At 48.5% G+C, this 12,249-nt stretch overlaps 1 pseudogene; it reads left to right on the top strand.

The window, feature by feature from the left end:
- The first annotated feature begins 8,950 nt into the window (after positions 1-8,950).
- LOC116268790 lies at positions 8,951-9,053 on the top strand (annotated as a pseudogene).
- Positions 9,054-12,249: the final 3,196 nt, after the last annotated feature.

A 12,249-nucleotide genomic window follows, 5' to 3' on the forward strand; every position in this document is an offset into this window, starting at 1 on the left:
TGTCTAATGTTGACAATGGGGGTTAAAGTCTCCCATTATTATTGTGTGGGAGTCTAAGTCTCTTGGTAGGTCTCTAATGACTTGCTTTATGAATCTGGGTGCTCCTGTATTGGGCACATGTATATTTAGGATAGATAGCTCTTCTTGTTGAATTGATCCCTTTGCCATTATGTAATGGCCTTCTTTGTCTCTTTTGATCTTTGTTGGTTTAAAGTCTGTTTTATCAGAGACTAGGATTGCAACACCTGCTTTTTTTTTGTTTTCCATTTGCTTGGTTGATCTTCCTCCATCCCTTTATTTTGAGCCTATGTGTGTCTCTGCACGTGAGATGCGTCTCCTGAATACAGCACACTGATGGGTCTTGAGTCTTTATCCAACTTGGCAGTCTGTGTCTTTTAATTGGGGCATTTAGCCCATTTACATTTAAGGCTAATATTGTTATGTGTGAATTTGATCCTGTCATTATGATGTTAGCTGGTTATTTTGCTTGTTAGTTGATGCAGTTTCTTCCTAGCTTTGACGGTCTTTACAATTTGGCATGTTTTTGCAGTGGCTGATACTGGTTGTTTCTTTCCATGTTTAGTGTTTCCTTCAGTAGCTCTTATAAGGCAGGCTTGATGGTGACAATATCTCTCTGCATTTGCTTGTCGGTAAAGGACTTTATTTCTCCTTCACTTATGAAGCTTAGTTTGGCTGAATATGAAATTCTGGGTTGAAAATTCTTTTCTTTAAGAATGTTGAATACTGGCCCCCATTCTCTTCTGGCTTGTAGTTTCTGCTGAGATATCTGCTGTTAGTCTGATGGACATCCCTTTGTGGGTGACTCGACCTTTCTCTCTGGCTGCCCTTAACATTTTTTCTTTCATTTCAACCTTGGTGAATTTGACAATTATGTGTCTTGGGGTAGCTCTTCTAGAGGAGTATCTTTGTGCCATTCTCTGTATTTCCTGAATTTGAATGTTGGCCTGCCTTGCTCAATTGGGGAAGTTCTCCTGGATAATATCCTGAAGAGTGTTTTCCAACTTGGTTCCATTCTCCCTGTCACTTTCACGTACACCAATGAGAGGTAGATTTGGTCTTTTCACATAGTCCCATATTTCTTGGAGGCTTTGTTCATTTCTTTTTACTCTCTTTTTCTCTAAACTTCTCTTCTCACTTCATTTCATTCATTTGATCTTCAATCACTGATACCCTTTCTTCCACTTGATTAAATCGACTACTGAAGCTTGTGCATGCATCACATAGTTCTCATGCCATACTTTTCAGCTCCATCAGGTCATTTAAGGTCTTCTCTACACTGCTTATTCTAGTTAGCCATTCGTCTAATCTTTTTTCAAGGTTTTTAGCTTCTTTGCAATGGGTTCGAACATCCTCCTTTAGCTTGAAGAAGTTTGTTATTACCAATCTTCTGAAGCCTACTTCTGTCAACTCGTCAAAGTCATTCTCCGTCCAGCTTTGTTCCATTGCTGGCGAGGAGCTGCATTCCTTTGGAGGAGAAGAAGTGCTCTGATAGTTAGAATTTTCAGCTTTTCTTCTCTGGTTTCTTCCCATCTTTGTGGTTTTATCTACCTTTGGTCTTTGATGATGGTAACCTACAGATGGGGTTTTGGTATGGATGTCCTTTTTGTTGATATTGATGCTATTCCTTTCTGTTTGTTAGTTTTCCTTCTAACAGTCAGGACCCTCAGCTGCAGGTCTGTTGGAGTTTGCTGGAGGTCCACTCCAGTGGAGGCTGCAGAACAGTAAATGTTGCTGCCTGATCCTTCCTTTGGAAGCTTTGTCCCAGAGGGGCACTCAGCTGTATGAGGTGTCAGTCAGCCCCTACTGGGAGATGTCTCCCAGTTAGGCTACTCAGTGGTCAGGGACCCACCTTGAGGAGACAGTCTGTCCATTCTCAGATTCCAAACTCTGTGCTAGGAGAACCACTACTCTCTTCAAAGCTGTCAGACAGGGACATTTAAGTTTGCAGAAGTTTCTGCTGCCTTTTGTTCAGCTATGCCCTGCCCCCAAAGGTGCAGTCTACAGAGGCAGGCGGGCCTTGTTGAGCTGCGGTGGGCTCCACCCAGTTGGAGCTTCCTGGCTGCTTTGTTTACCTACTCAAGCCTCAGCAATGGTGGACGCCCCTCCCCAGCCTTGCTGCCACCTTGCAGTTGGATCTTGGACTGCTGTGCTAGCTGTGAGCAGGCTCCGTGGGTATGGGACCCTCCTAGCCAGGTGTGGGATATAATCTCCTTGTGTGCCGTTTGCTAAGACCGTTGGAAAAGCACAGTATTAAGGCGGGAGTGTCCTGATTTTCTAGGTACCATCTGTCACAGCTTCCCTTGGCTAGGAAAGGGAATTCCCCAACCCCTTGCACTTCCCTGGTGAGGTGATGCCCCACCCTGCTTTGGCTCACACTCCATGGGCTGCTCCCACTGTCCAACAAGTCCCAGTGAGATGAACCTGGTACCTCAGTTATAAATGTAGAAATCACCTGTCTTCTGCGTCGCTCACACTGGGAGCTGTCGACTAGCACTGTCCCTATTTGACCATCTTGGAACCAAGACCGAGAAATTGGAATTCCTATATTGTATTGGTACCTTGCCTTAGATTTGTAAAATGGTGAGGCTGCCATGGAAGAGTTTTAACAAGTACCCAGCAATTCCAGTTTTGGGTATATAACTCTCCACACCAAATCGAAAACTGGTGTTCAAAAACAAAATTGCTCATGAACATTGATAGCAGCTTTATTTTCAATAGGCAGAAGGTAGAACCAACCCATACGCCCATCAGCTGGAGACGGGTGATCAAAACTGTGGTGTATACAGACAATGGAGTGTTATTTAGCCACAAAAAGGAAGGAGGCACTGATACACGCTACACATATGTGAAACTTGGAAACGTTATACAAAGTGAGAGAAGGCAGGCATGAAAGGCTACATATTACACGGCTCCACTTATATATCCAGAGTAGGCAAGCCCAGAGACAGGTGGCAGATTGGGGACTGCCAGAGGCTGGGGGCCAGGGGATGGGGAGAGACTTCTAGTGGGGACAGGGCTTCCTACTGGGGTGACGGAGATAGGCAGAGGTGATTCACAATATTGTGAATGCACTAAATGTCACTAATGGTAAACTTATGTTATGTACATAAAATAAAATAGCAATAACAAAATTAGGAGGCCGATAAAGACCATATATCTGGAGAATCTGGCAGAATGAACTGAAAAACAACCTCAAACAGTGAGAGAATTGGTGAGGCAGTCTGGAATGAAATTAAAAGACACAATCCAAGTGCTTTCATTAAGCGAATAACAAGCTAGAAGCTACAAACAAAGGGAAAGATCACATTTATAAAAGCAAAAAAAGAGCTGAGGAACAGCTCATTCGGGATGTACATCCTCTCTCTTACCTCCATCCATGGCTCAGCTCCTTTGTGCACTGCAGGCTGGGTCCTAAGATGGGGCCCAGGCTCTCCCCAGGTGCTCTGATGGGCTTGGCCTGCCAGAAGCACCACTGGTGGGAAGAAGCGGCCGGCCCTGTCTTCCTGGCTCCCCCTACAGGGATGGCTTCTCCTCTAGGCCTCCTGGAGTGTCTGCTGGGGATGGAGGTAGTTTGAGACAGCAGAGTTTTAAGGATGCCGCTGAACCTGGTGCTGCTCCTATGATTGTGTTGTTACCTGGCAGGGGCTTCATCTCACCACATATTTGGTGAAGCAGGGAGCTTTCCCCAGCTGGTGCAAAGGGCAGTCAGACAGATTCAGGGCATGCAAAGGACTGGGCTCACTGCCATCACTGACTTTAAAGATGGATGTGGCCCTGGGAGAAGAATGCAGGTGCAGGTGCCTGAGGAGCTGAGAGTGGCCCCAGCTGACAGTCAGTGAGGAAACAAGGGTTTCAGTCCCACAGCTGCAAATAATCAAATGCTGTCAATGACCTGAAGGTGCCCTGGAGCCCTTAGTCCTGTTGCTGCTGTGGCTGCACCTCTCCCTTTCATCCAACAAAGATGACCCAGATGAACTCTCACTCAGAGAGCAAGGCACTGCGAGCTGTGCACTGTTCCATTCCCAAAGCATCGTTTATTTAAGTTATAAAAGGGACAAGAATAAAAGCCTGAGATGGTCTTCAAAATGTTATATCTTGCTCTGAGCAATGAAAAATTATGCATGCCTTCTCCTATGATATGTGTCTGTTAGAGAAAGGAGAAAGCTCTCTGAAGGCCAAGTGAGGCACTACCTCCGGATGTGGGGCACCGAGTCACTGCACACATTTTATTATGTGTCTGTTTCTGTGCTCAGGGGACAGGAGTGAATAATGCACAGGCCCTTCAATGAATCCACAGTTGTGTGAGTGGACGTGGCCAAGGAACTGTGATGGAACACACTCATAAAGAACAAAGCCGTGGAGGTCACAGCAGCAGGCGGCCAGGTCTGGAGGAGATGCATGGGAGTCAGACATCCGCATGCAAGCAAGGAGGGCGCCTCCAGGAGTCCACAGTTTGTCAGCTTGAAAAATCCCATCTGGAAAGTCAGTGACACAGAGCAGTAACTAACAAGGACAAAAAACGGCCAATGAAGGAAAAAAGCCAAATGTATCTTTTCTGAAATCTCCCCCAAAATCTTGAGAGGAGGCTACATTTGTAGTACATAATAACACATTATCTCCTCTTTCTGTGTCTCTGTCTCTCACACAGGTGTAGTCCTGAGGCTCTGCACCCAGCTGCTCCCCTCAGCACCTAGCCCTGAAGCCCAGTCAGCTTCTTCGATGCTGCCAGCCTCTCTCCTCTGCTCAGTACGTTTTACCTCCACCAGCGCAGCAGGGCCTGACCCATTGCAGTGTTGTGAACTTTAGGGTTTCAGGTTCATATCTGGTGCCAAAATTCATGGGATGAGGCTGTCTCTAAAGTCTTTCCTGGCTCCCATATTTTATGAGTCAATTCTACGATTTTGGAGAAAGGAGATATTCCGAACGAAAGGAGAGAGAACAAAGGTTGGAATCCATGTAGGTTTGAGAGGGAGAAGAGGAAAGAGTACTCCAGAGGAGGATAAAGGAACAGGAACCAGGCACCCGCGCGGTGGTGCCTGTGGTCCCAGCTAACTGGGCGGCTGAGGCAGCAGTCAGCAGAGCTCAGGCCACTGCACTCCAGCCTGGGCAGCAGAGTAAGACCCCGTCTCAAAAAGTAAATAAAAAGGAACACATTGGAGGCAGGAATGTCCTGGGCACCTTGGCTCTAGACCTGCCAGAGCACTGTGATGCGAGGGCAGTGAGGGGAGCGCTTATCGGAACCCTGTGAGGGGAGCTCTGTGAGGGGAGTGCCCTGAGGGAACACGGAGAGGGATGTGAGGCAGCGCTGTGCCAGAGCGCTGTGAGGGGAGGGATGTGAGCGAGGACTGTGAGGGAAGAGCTGTGAGGGGAGAGATGTGAGGGGAGCACTATGCCAGAGCGCTGTGAGGGGAGCGCTGTGAGGGGAACACTGTGAGGGGGTTGTTGTGAGGGGAGCACTGTGAGGGGGGCGCTGTGAGGGGAGGGATGTGGGAGGGGCACTGTGAGGAGAGGGATGTGAGGGGAGCGCCATGAGGGGAGCGCCATGAGGGAAGAGATGTGAGGGCCCTTCAATGAAGCCCGAGCACCTGTGAGAGGATTGTTGTGAGGGAGCACTGTGAGAGAAGCTGTGAGGAAAAGATGTGAAACAAACATTGTGTAAAGGAGCATATATAATAGGAGAAGATGTCTTCAGAGAGGAGCGCCCTGGATATAGGGAAGGAGGATACCAAAAAGGCTATTATGACACTATAAAGGGGAGGTGTGTGAAGAGAGAGAGCACCCAGGGAGGAGGAATGTGAGGCGCTATGAGAAGGATATGAAGCTCGCTGTGTGTAAAGAGAAGTCTACTATGAGGAAGAGATCATAGAGAACACTAATAAAGGGAGGGATGTGAGTGAGCTCTGTGAGGAGAGCTCAGTGAGGGGACGTTTTAAGCACAGTTCCTTGGTTTCGCCTTCATCGTTCTCCCCCTTGCTCCTCCACACAGGCCTGGCACTGGCATGGGTTGCTGAGAAGGCCCCTGAAGCAGCATTTCCTCACCACCATGGCCTCCAAGAGAGCGGGGCCTCCTATGAGCCCTAGAGTGCAGGTTCTCCAGGGGCCACTGGGGCCCTGAGAACCTTCCTCTGGTCACCGTCAAGGTCAGCCAGGACCTCGGAAGCCAGTGTTGCTCACTCTGTCTCTCATGCAATCACCTCTGGCTGACCTGGTTGTGGGAGCAGGCTCCGGCCTATGAAACCAGGAAAGTGTCCCTGGTGAGAAGGTCCTGGTCACCTCCCCTGCCTCCTGCCAGTCACTGTGGTTCTCTTCTGGGTCATCATGGAAGTCTCCTTGGTTCTTCATCAGCCAAGAGTGACAGGAACAAGAACAACAAGAGGACCTTGTGCAAGGAGCTCCTGACGCCTTCCCCAGTCCGTTTGTCCACCCCTTGGGTGGCTCACATGCAAGCTGCTCTTCTCTCCACACTTGCTTATAAATACTGGGGGTCATCACTCATGGATAAGGGTTTTATTTTTTTCTTTAGTTTTTTCTTTTTCTTTTTTTTTTTTACCAACAATATCTTTGCTGTAAAGCAAAGCAGGGCTGAGGTTGGGGAGACAGAGACCTCCCATCTTTGCTCCTTCACCTCTCAATCAAAAGGGCAATAAAGTAATTGAAAGGCATAAAAACAAAACTCAAAGAGGAGAAGATAGGAAGAGTCAGCCAGGTGGGAGGACTGAGCATTCCCAGGCAGAGCAGGAACAGGGAAGCCCAGCTACCACCCAGGAGATCTGCACCAGACTCGGGAAACTTCAGAAGTCAGGGACATCAGGGAGCTCGGGTGATTGTGAGGCACCTCAGGCATGCAGGGGCAGCTGGGCAGTGAGGGTGAAGGACACCGTGCTGAGAGGGGTGAGTGGAGCCCTCCTGTGGAGAGTGGGCTACCTCACCCACCTCCCAAGCTCCCAGAATGTCAAAGGCCAGACTCATACCCCCAGGCAGGAGGTCAAAGAATTAAAGGACCCCTCTCTTGGCTGTGGAGGGAAAATCTAAAAATGCAGTCTTTGGATTTAGGGGTTCCCAGTGGAAGAACTGGGCCATTTCCACTGCTGTGAGGTGAGGGCCACTCGTAAGCAATCCCCCATATGCTGCCTACAGTTGTTAATGCCTTGGTCTAGCCAAGGGCACTTGGCTGAAGAGCTGTTCTCAGCCAGGGTCCCAGCAGGAAATCCATGACACGCTCAAGCTTGGTAAATCGAGGAAAGTTTAATTAAGGAACTGCTAATGAAAAGCAATAATCAAAAAGGAACTAATGGCAAACATGCAGGCAGCCTTGGGAAACCATGGGAGAGCTGCAGAGCTCTGCCACCAGCACCAGCTCCAGTCTTGAAGGACATGCCTGGGCAGTAAGTGGAATCCAGGAAGGCCATGGGACAGCAGGGATGCCCAGTAAGGCCTTCAGGAGAGGGATGCAGATGACTGGAGGAAACCTCACTGGGAAAGAGCCCGGCTGCATCTCCTCCCCACACACCATCCACTCCCGTTGGAAGCACATGCGGCTACTTCCTGCATGTGAGTTGGGTGGGGTGGGGGTTCTATGTGGAGGATGTAGGCCAGAGACCCAGGGAGACTCTAACATAACACAGACCCAGAGAGACACCTGGAGGAAGCTGGGTGGATGGAGGGAGTAGGACGCAGACAAACCTATGATATTCACAGAGAAACAGGGAGGCCGTGAAATAAGAACAGACACCACAAAACTACACACAGAATCTTTCAATTAAAAGTACAATACACATAAATAATTTAATAGAAATGTTGAATATTAGACTCATTTACATCTCCCAGAAACAGAATAAAAAGATGCACAGATGAAGAATTAGGGAGGAATGACAAAAGAAATAGAGAACCCAGAAACTCCAATACCCACTTAATGAGAAGAGAGACCAGAGAGGTCAAACAGGAGAGATCAGCAAAGAAATAAACAAGTGGTCCAGAACTGCAGACAGGAGCCCAGATTGCGAGAGCAGCACATGCATGAAAGAACAGAGTAAAAACACCTGTGTCATCCACATCCTCATTGCCCAGACACTGCAAGCAGAGTTCACCAGCAGCCCAGGGGCCAGAGCAATAGGCCCCAGCACTCTCAGGACAGAACTGGAATGGCTGAGACCTCCATACTGAACACCAGAGTCTGCAGGGCGGGAAGCGAGGCCTCCTCAGTTCTGAGAGATGTTACTTGCAGACTAGAATCCTGGTCCCAGAAAGAAAAGGTCAAGGAGAGAATGGCAACGTCTCCAGACATTGCAGGTCTCAAAGTATTCCTCCCACACAGGGTCTCTCAGGGAGTCCTGAAGGTGAGGAGCAGGGAGACACAGGGAGATGTGGCCAGAGCCTTGGGAGCTGAGGCAGTGGGGGCCTCAGGGACGCCATGGCTGGACCGTCGATGTGCCTGATCATGCAAGGGTCTTTCTTATTTCTGTTAGGAAGTGCGTGGCTAGAACAGTGGTCCCTTCCTAGAAGTCTAAGGAAATAACAACTAAAATGCAACAGCTCCCAACCCCAGAGGAAACAGGGAGTGCATGAAGGAAAATTTAATCATTTTACAATTACACAGCTTAGCTGAGAATAAGCTCTGCGTGATCACAGGATGGCAACCTGGAATACGGAGGTCATCACAGAGTGTGGCTATCACACTGGAGGAGAAGAGGGTGCAGAGAGTGTGGGTGCATGCATGTGCTTAGCAGAAAGGTTAAGTCCTCCTCCATCATTGAAGGAAATCAATAGATGAGCCCCCAAATAAACAACATGAAACACAAGCATGTTGTTCACTCACAGGAGGGAAACACCAAGAAACACAGTGATAGGCGCAGGGACTGAGGGTGGAATAAAGAAGCTGCTTTCACCACAAACCAGGCAGTAATGCTGGGCTCTTAAAAGCTTTGCATGCAGTGATTCTTGCCCTTTTGGCTAAGATCAAGTGTAGTACCTATTCTTAGCCGTTTAAGAATTTTACATGTATGAGTGTAATAAAAATTACAAGTAAAACCTTAAAAATATGCAGAAAGTTACGTTTTAAATAGCAACAAATAATTTGGGTGTTGATGTATAAAACAGAGCAGGGCTACTAGGCTTAACTGGAATTTGAGGCAGATGCAGCTTATAAAATTTCAATAATTAGTTTCTGAAATTTTATTTTAAAAAATAATTATGAGTAGAGGACACATTGCTTTTAATTTTGCTGGTAGTTTTCATTACACACAGGCTGCAATTCGGGAATTGCTGAAAGAGACTGAGCTGAACAACTTAGAGCTGTGCCAATAAAAGTCTCCATTAGGTCCTAAAGTCCCCAGAGGCTGGAGGCTGTGGAGGTCCTGCTGCAGGGGCCAGCTGGTTGGACATGGCCTGAACCCCCATACTCGCCCACAGATGCTGTAGTTCTGCGGCAAAACCAGCCCTTTGCTTCCAGCATCCTCTGTTTCCATGAACAATACCACAAGCCTTGAGCAGAACTAGAGCCGAGTGCGTGGACACAGGTGCCATCTCATGATCTCCACCTCCTGAACCATGTGTGGGCACTGATGGCAGAGTGGAAAGCAGAAAGCTGTGGGATGTAGTCCTTGCATGGACCCCATGGCCAGGACTACCTCAGAACTTCTGAGGGTTGTGTTCCAAGTTCATTCCTGCCTCTGCTCAGGCCCCAAATCTGCCTGCATCTGCAAAGCCCTAGAGCCTGGAGTCCTTAGACCTAAATAAGTGGCTACTGCTCCCACCAGGCCAGGCCAGTTAGGAGAGAGGGTCAAAGTCATAGGTCACAGAGTGATGTAAAATGATGAGATCAGGCAGTGGGTCTTCAGTATGGGGGCTTCCACAGTGGTCCCAGCTGTGGCCATTGCCCCTGTACCTAGCCAATGCACCACCAGCCCCCACGCCTTCCCTAGAGACAAAGGAGGTGGTGATAAGGGGACGCTGTGAGGGGTCTTCTGGTCAACTTGCCTTTCTGTGACCTTTTCCCCTCTTCCCAGTGGAGCAAATTGTTTCCCCGTAGGAGAAGAAAAATTGGATGCCTGTAACCTACGGCAGATGAACAAGAGAAAAACAGAAGTCTATTAATCCACACACCTCATGCATGGGTGGGAGACTCCAGGGGAAGATGTGCAAATCTGCAGGAGGTGGCCCAGAACCCTAGCTTATCTTCAACTAAAACAAAGAAAGAAGGTGGGGGTGGCCAGCAGTGGGGAGGTGACCAGAAAGGCAGGTGACCGAGGTCACAACTTGTTGTGGGCTTGCAATAGAGCTTTCTCCTCAACAAGTGTCTCTTGTAACTGAGTTTTCCTCCTCCTCTTGGATCCCAGAGGAGATACCCGGTAGGTAGAGATTCCTTCACAGAGGCAAACTCCTCTTCCAAAAGGGCGACTTCTTAGAGCTTCTCCTGCAGCTGCCATTCCTCGAAATCCTTTTTCAATGAGGCACACTCTGGGATGGGGCCTTGTCTCTCCTGAAGGTCCCGTGGGAAGGCCTGGGCTGGGTACCAGACTGGGTACCAAGCCAAACAATCTACCACCTGGAAACACACCCACTTTTAACCACATGTGATGAGAAATGCTTTATTCTCTATTTGGATATTTTAAGTGCCTCTGTACAACTCTCTCACCAAGCCAGTTCCACTGATCAGAGCACTGCAGGGCACATCAGGGCAAGGATCCCCAACCCCTGGGTCAAGGACCAGTACTGGTTTGTGGCCTGTAAGGAACTGGGCTGCACAGCAGGTGAGTGACAGGTGAGTGAGCGAAGCCTCATCTGTATTTCCAGCTGCTCCCCATTGCCTCCTCTCAGAGCAGTGGCGGCATTAGATTCTCATGGGAGCACAAACCTTGTTGTGAACTGTGCACATGAGGGATCTAAGTCGCATGGTCCTTATGAGAATCTAATGCCTGAGCTCTGCCTCCTGTCAGAGCAGTAATGGCATTAGATTCTCCTGGATAGACTCTCACACCTCCTGTTGTGAACGGTGCACAGGAGGGATCTAAGTTGCACACTCCTTATGAGAATCTAATGGCTGCTGATCTGTCACTGTCTCCCATCACCCTCAGATGGGACCATCTAGTTGCAGAAAAGCAAGCTCAGGGTTCTCACTGATTCGACATGAGATGACTTGTATAATTATATTACAATGTAATAATAATAGAAATAAAGTACACAATAAAGATAATATGCTTGAATCATCCTGAAACCATCCCCCCTACCACCAGGTCTGTAGAAAAATTGTCTTCCATGAAACTGGTCCTGGTACCAAAAAGCTTGGGGACCACTGCTTTAGGGTGGAGAGCACCCCACACAATGCTGCTTTTAGGAGTCCAATAAACATCTACGGAGCATCTGCCACACACCAGGTGCCACACCTGGTACTGGGGTTGCAGAAATGAACAGAACATGACACTCACCTACCAAGAGGTCGAAAAGAACTGAGGGCAACGGGTCATAATAAAGCGAGTAAACTAAAGCCGTAGGTCTACAGCAGGGCTGGAGCAGGAGATTCTGTGGCACCAACAAGGTCGCCAATGCCCCTTCGGTGTGACTTATCTAGGAGGAGCCAACAGAGTTTCTGGCAGTGGCCACGGCTCATTCCTCACCCCACCAGGGTCACAGGTTCTCAGTCTGAGGGCGACCAAGAGAGCCTTGCTGGATTCGCTGAACTCACAGGCACTTCCCAGACATGCACTCAGCGGTGCCAGTTTAGAGCACCCCGTATCTGCTCAGATGCTGAGTCCCTGAACAGGAAAGCCTCTTACTTGTCTTTGTAAACCAAACATGCTCCCAGCACACTGTAGACCTTGGAATGTTTGTTGAATGAATGAAATGAAAATAAAAAGAACCATAGGCCATAAGCTACACGAGACAGGGAGCAAGGTAGTTCCTGCAGCACAGAGTTGTGTAAATCAGCACAGCCCAAGCTTCCTGACACAGACAGGGAACGAGGAGAAGAGAAAATAGAGCGGGAGGAACTGAGAAAAGGCTAGGAGGTGAGGGAGAAGGTGAGGGGGAGATGAGAAGGGAGGCTGCAGGGAGGCTGCCAGGCAGATGGAGGGTGAAACATGAGTAGGGAGCAGTTCACACCACTTGTGTCTCTGTTTCCAGCCCTCATTTTCCAATGAACAAAATGTGAATATTCTCCACATTTAGTGTCACAGAGAGGCATTGTAAGAGGTTGCAAGTTCAGGCTTAATGCAGAATTTTAATGAGACGTGT

This window comes from Papio anubis, chromosome 8, assembly GCF_008728515.1.
Source record: "Papio anubis isolate 15944 chromosome 8, Panubis1.0, whole genome shotgun sequence".
NCBI classification, from domain to species: domain Eukaryota; kingdom Metazoa; phylum Chordata; class Mammalia; order Primates; family Cercopithecidae; genus Papio; species Papio anubis.